The sequence below is a fragment of the Oncorhynchus kisutch genome, linkage group LG4, assembly GCF_002021735.2.
Source record: "Oncorhynchus kisutch isolate 150728-3 linkage group LG4, Okis_V2, whole genome shotgun sequence".
NCBI classification, from domain to species: Eukaryota; Metazoa; Chordata; class Actinopteri; order Salmoniformes; family Salmonidae; genus Oncorhynchus; species Oncorhynchus kisutch.
Window position 1 is genome coordinate 56,016,630 of NC_034177.2, and position 6,000 is coordinate 56,022,629.

At 39.6% G+C, this 6,000-nt stretch overlaps 1 protein-coding gene across 1 annotated transcript in view; it reads right to left on the reverse strand.

Annotated features, from left to right (window-relative positions):
• LOC109889705 (cadherin-23) overlaps positions 1-3,915 on the reverse strand; it is a 648,086-nt gene extending 644,171 nt beyond the window's left edge. The window contains exon 1 of the mRNA XM_031823245.1: positions 3,591-3,915. The gene's annotated coding sequence lies outside the window, so the exon portion shown is untranslated. The remainder of the gene's footprint in view (positions 1-3,590) is intronic.
• Between the last annotated feature and the right edge of the window lie 2,085 nt (positions 3,916-6,000).

Here is a 6,000-nt window from a genome sequence, read left to right on the forward strand (position 1 = left end):
TGCATAGCCAATGATTTATTTGGACTTTTAATTTACATTTAGATATCATTTTTATTAAATCACATGACAATGTGCATATGAAAATCATAAATGACACGCAGATCGGTAGAAATGGTAAGAATAATTGGCCCCTCTATTGGAAAATGTTGCCAAACCCTGGAGTAGCCTAATACCGGCAAAGGCCAGCAGCAGGAGGAGCTGATTTGAGAACAGGTTTTTCTTCCTGTTTTGACTATCTTGTTCTCTGGCTCCCTTGAGTCATGTGTGTCTCTTAATTACTTAATCACAGTGTGCTTAAAGCATCAGACAAGCTCTGTAGCCTACATATATGCCTAGAGTATTTCATTAAATCACATAGGGTGTGTCTATATATGGAAAAAATGTTGACTAGTTGATTGGTTGATAGAACCAGACGACTTTTGGTCCATCAAGATTGTTTGTGGTCGGGGATAGCCCTAATTTTAACCCAATAACGGTTGAATTGAAGAAGATTAAGATATCTATCAATCATTGTTTTTATGACAATGATTTTGCTAATGAATTTATTCTGCAATATATATAGTTCAATTGGCAATATTCATTTTTGTCTTCTTCTAATGCCTCTTAAGTTGAAAGTAAATCAGATTGTTTGGCTAAATCAAAATGTACATTACTGATTACAATGTACGTACATAGCCTACCTTTTCACAAACACCCTAACTGAAATAAACCAACCATATAGGCTAGGCTGCTGTCTTCTTTCAAATACGTTTGTGATAAGTTTTAAAACTCATTCCCAACAGTGCTAAACATAGTATAGTAAAGGCAACATATTGACGGAAGTGTACGTCTTATTTGGTAGCTGATAAATAAGCCTCTGCCTAATATTGAACACTACTTGTTTGCTAGACAGGCTCGGTATAGGGATGTCAAACTTTCAGGCTGCTACACAGACACTATGGAGGCTTTAGTCTAGAGCGCCCAGTTTAGTGTTTGAAAGCATTTTTTTACTCTGTAAATGATTAAATGAGTGAGAAATAGATGTCATCGTTGCAATAGTTTGTGAGTGGGCAATTTATGCTATCATCATTCAACATTGACATGTAGATGAGGCCATCTGTAATTTTCGATTTTGACTTAATGAGCAAGCTAGGACAGACGTTGTCAATAGAACAATTTGTTCAGCGCTTCTGAAATATAGAGCGTCAGAATTCAGAACATGGGCTGTTCTAACAATATTCTCCCTGTACCCCAAGTCAGAACCATAGGATGCATAACAGGGGCATATAAGCAGACAATGAAATCTCTTACAATATTCGATGATTACCTTTCTCTAAAACAGGCTATAGGCTGATTAAAAGTGGAAAAGGGCCCAAATTATTAGCGCGAGGCACATGGGCTACTAACAGCTTAATACACAACAAACACTTAGTAACTTTCTTAGTTACAGTATACATCTCTCCCTGGAATATTACATAATTTAAGCAGCAGCATACAATACCTTTTTGGGACTCACATTGTTGTGCTGTTCTCACATCCTTCCAAACCACTCATTGTTGAATTTGCTATTCCCAACTTGTTGTGTAATGTTTAAGTCCAATGACCGATGAGCACTGATAAGTTTTATCCTTAATTTCTCTTCATATGACAAGGATTTAATTGAATTTGCAAGTAGATTGTCGACTTGATTTATGATGATGACTGCTAGCTAAGATTTTGAAAGTATGATGTTGTCAAGATCAGTCCAATCAATGCTACATACAATGGGGCAAAAAAGTATTTAGTCAGCCACCAATTGTGCAAGTTCTCCCACTTAAAAAGATGAGAGGCCTGTAATTTTCATCATAGGTACACGTCAACTCAATACTTTGTTATATACCCTTTGTTGGCAATGGCAGAGGTCAAACGTTTTCTGTAAGTCTTCACCTATGATGAAAATTACAGGCCTCACTCATCTTTTTAAGTGGGAGAACTTGCACAATTGGTGGCTGACTAAATACTTTTTTGCCCCACTGTATAACGTGATTTGACATCATTGCATCTGTGGCCAATGACCTTGAGCCATGCATAAATACTGGTGTATATAGTAAATTACGGTATACCGCCCAGCCCTAGTTTGTATGCGACTTTATTAACTAAATTATATATATTTATTTTTTTACATTGTTTGCAAACTGATATGTGGCACATTAATGCGAAAATAACATGCAAAACTGGCAAGCCCAAAATAGTTGTATTTATGTATTTTTTTTTTGCAAAAAATGTGGGGCTCAAAACACCCACCAGCCCTGAATGACTGGTCGCCACTGCCACACACCAATACATGGATTTAACAGTCAAACAACCACTTAAAAAGCAGCCAATCATTGTCACTTTTGATATCCTATGCTGCGTCGTGATGCGTTTAACAGAAAAGTGTCCCGTTCCCTTTTCCATGATGGAAGCCTCCCGAAATCAACAGTTAACCTTGCACAATATAGATATAAGCCTTCTACATGTTCTCATCTAACTAACCAAGTATAGGTTATTCAAAGTTTCCATGTGGCCTTTGAATAGTGTTAGTTTAAACAGCGCTACACGTTTGCCCCCTGTTCTATTGATTTTATCGAGATATCGATTAACAAAAAGTGTTGCGTTGCACTTACCACCTTGGCGACCCACTTAAATCAAAGTGCAACACTTCAAAGTGTTGAGCTATACAAATTATCCTCAGGCCAGTGATGTACACATTATTCCCAGATTCCGTGTGATTTTTGAGCTGTGTTTAATAGTTTTAACTGGATGTGCAACCTCATCTCCCCCCTCTCGCAACTGATTTCAAGGTCATATCAATATGAGTGATTGACAAATAAGTGTTGCGTTTCTCTTTCCTTTTTGGCGACCTCCAAATCAAAATGCATCACTCTAAAATATAACTGTCTTCTTCAGGTTCTTCTCCAACCAGTGATTGTAAAAAAATATACCCATGTGGATTTGAAGTTGTGTTAGTTTCAACAGGGCGTACAACCTGATTTCCCCCTAATCGATATTAGTGATGTATTGCCACTTGTCAAAACAGGTTTTTTGGAAGGTGTGCAATTTATAAGGTGCTCGTAAAAAAAGTATATATATATATATAAACACTATTGTTGCACATGTATGTGTATATTAAATGTTTTCAATAATGTTTTCAATATCACGAACAGTTTCTGTATATTGGTTATTGATTTGGACACCTTAAACTGTGTTTTGACATTGGGCTATTTCTCCAAATGTCAACAGGAACCAGCGACAGCATGCATCATTTTCAACTTAAGTTTTAGGAATATAAATTGAACTTTCAGCATTCATTTCCAATGGTATTTCTGAATGAGTCCAAACATGTGCTGCGATTGATTGATTTTGATGAGATACCAGAAATCACCCAAACGTGTTTGCCCTGCCTACTAGCAAGCAAATCCAGAAATAAGAAGCCCAAAAACGTGCCTATAGGCTACCCTCTATCAATCGGTTAGGTGACACAGTACACAAAAACCATCAAAGTATCAGTTATTCAATTAATTGTGCTCATTGCGATTGCTTTAACGCAACCACATTTAGTTAATTATCACATCTTCATCATCTAATCTTACCTGCCTTGTCCTTGTCCGTAGGGGCTAAGTGCCTTGAGATTCGATCCACGGTCCTGCTGTGATGCGTTACGAAGTAAACGCTATAGGTAGGCTACTTATTTACGCTCCACTCTCTCCCTCTCTCTCTCTCTCTCTCTCTCTCTCTCTCTCTCTCTTCTTCTTCTCTCCCTCTCACAACACTTTTTCCACCTCCAGTCGAAAATGTCACGTCTTGGCTCTGGCTCTCCACTTCAACTTCACCTCAGCATAGGCTACAGAAAATTCCGACACACGCTGCCCTGTTCGGTGCGCACTTACTATTTTCCTGCACCAACTCCCGTTTTGCTTCTCCCTGTGTTGTAGCATTTTATAAACTGATGGTTTGAGCCCTGAATGCTAATTGGCTGAAAGCCGTGGTATAACAGACCATATACAGAGCTATCATTTTTTTTAAACTGTTTTAATTTAATTGGTAACACGTTTATAATAGCAATAAGGCATCTTGGGTAATTGTCGTGTGTATATGGCCAATATACCACGGCTAATGGCTGTATCCAGGCACTCTGCGTCTAGTTATGGAGAAGAACAGCCTATGGGCTCGTGCTTAAATAGAACATGTAACTGGATTACTTGAATTACATAAAACATAAAACCAATAGGCCTATACTTATGTAGTATATATTATACTACAAATCCCAGAGTTGCCTTATTGCTATTATAATGTATATAAAACAGTAAAAAACATGTTTTTGTCATACCTGTGGTATACAGTCTGATATACCACAACTTCCAGCCAATCAGCTAGAACTACCCAGTTTATAATTGCTTACTTATAATCTAAATAAACAAATACATAATTGAGGTAATTAGCCAGACTGGAGCTCGTTTCAACAATGCTCAAGCTTGAAAGGCGTGTTTCCTGTGTGCAGCTTCTCGTGCACTCTGACCGCATTCAAGTGTCCAAATTCTCTGCGACAGTGTGAGCAACAATCGGGTTTCTCTCCTGAGTGTGTGCGCTGGTGTATCCTGAAGTATTGTACTGTTTTGAAGCTCTTTTTGCATTGTGTGCAGTGGTTTGGTTCTCCTCTGAGTGTATTGTCTAGTGCTCTTTGAGATTCAGGACAAAACTGAAGCTCTTCCCACACAGAGTGCACACAAACAGCTGATCCCATGAGTCTCTTTTTGTGGTCTGTCAATGCCCTCTTCTGGACAAAACTTTTATCACACTGAGAAGCTGCATGCCCTCTTGCCAGTCTACTTCCAACAGTCGGTGCAGCTTTGTTAACCTTACTCCCGAGTGTACCAGTTTATGGTTGTAAACACTTTTCCCACATTGGTTACAACAAGTCTAATTTCCCTTTTTCTTTTTGTTGTCCGGTTGGTGAGATGAGCTTATGTTGACTCTGGTGCTGTGGGTTTCCTCACAATTTATTTCCTCACACTTTAATGTCGCCGTTTTGGTTCTTCTTCCTATCCTGACTTGCAGTCAGAACTATGGTTATCCTTTTAACTTGTTTCCAACTTGATGGAGGATATGCTCAGATGTCTGACCACTTACACTATATACAGTGCATTCGGAAAGTTCAGACCTCTTGATACATTGTTTTAAAATGGAAAAATAAAATATCCTCTTCAACTATGCACAATAATTAATAATGACAAACCAAAAACAGCCTTGAGTCTTAGGTGTGACGCTACAAGCTTGGTACACCTGTATTTGGGGAGTTTCTCCTCTGTAGATCCTCTCAAGCTCTGTCAGGTTGGATGGGGAGCATCGCTGCACAGCTATATTCAGGTCTCTCCAGACATGTTTGATTGGGTTCAACTCCGGGCTGTGGCTGGGAAACTCAAGGACATTCAGAGACTTGTCTCAAAGCCACTCTTGCTCTGTCTTGGCTATGTGATTAGGGTCGTTGTCCTGTTGGAAGGTGAACCTTCACCCCAGTCTGAGGTCCTGAGTGCTCTGGAGCAGGTTTTCATCAAGGATCTCTCTGTACTTTGCTCAGTTAATCTTTTCCTCAATCCTGACAAGTCTCCCAGTCCCTGCCTCTGAAATACAACCCCACAGCATGATGCTGCCACCACCATGCTTCACCATAGGGATGGTGCCAGGTTTTCTCCAGACATGACACTTGGCATTCAAGCCAAAGAGAGCCTTTTGGAAAACTCCAAGCAGGCTGTCATGTGCTTTTTATTGAGGAGTGGCTTCCGTCTGGCCACTTTACCATGAAGGCCTGATTGGTGGAGTGCTGTAGAGATGGTTGTCCTTCTGGAAGGCTCTCCCATCTCCACTGAGGAACTCTGGAGTTCTGTCAGAGTGATCATCACGTTCCTGGTCATCTCCCTGTACAAGGCCATTCTCTCGCGATTGTTTATGTTGGCCAGGCAGCCAGCTCTAGTAAGAGTATTGGTGTTTCCAAACTTCTTCCAT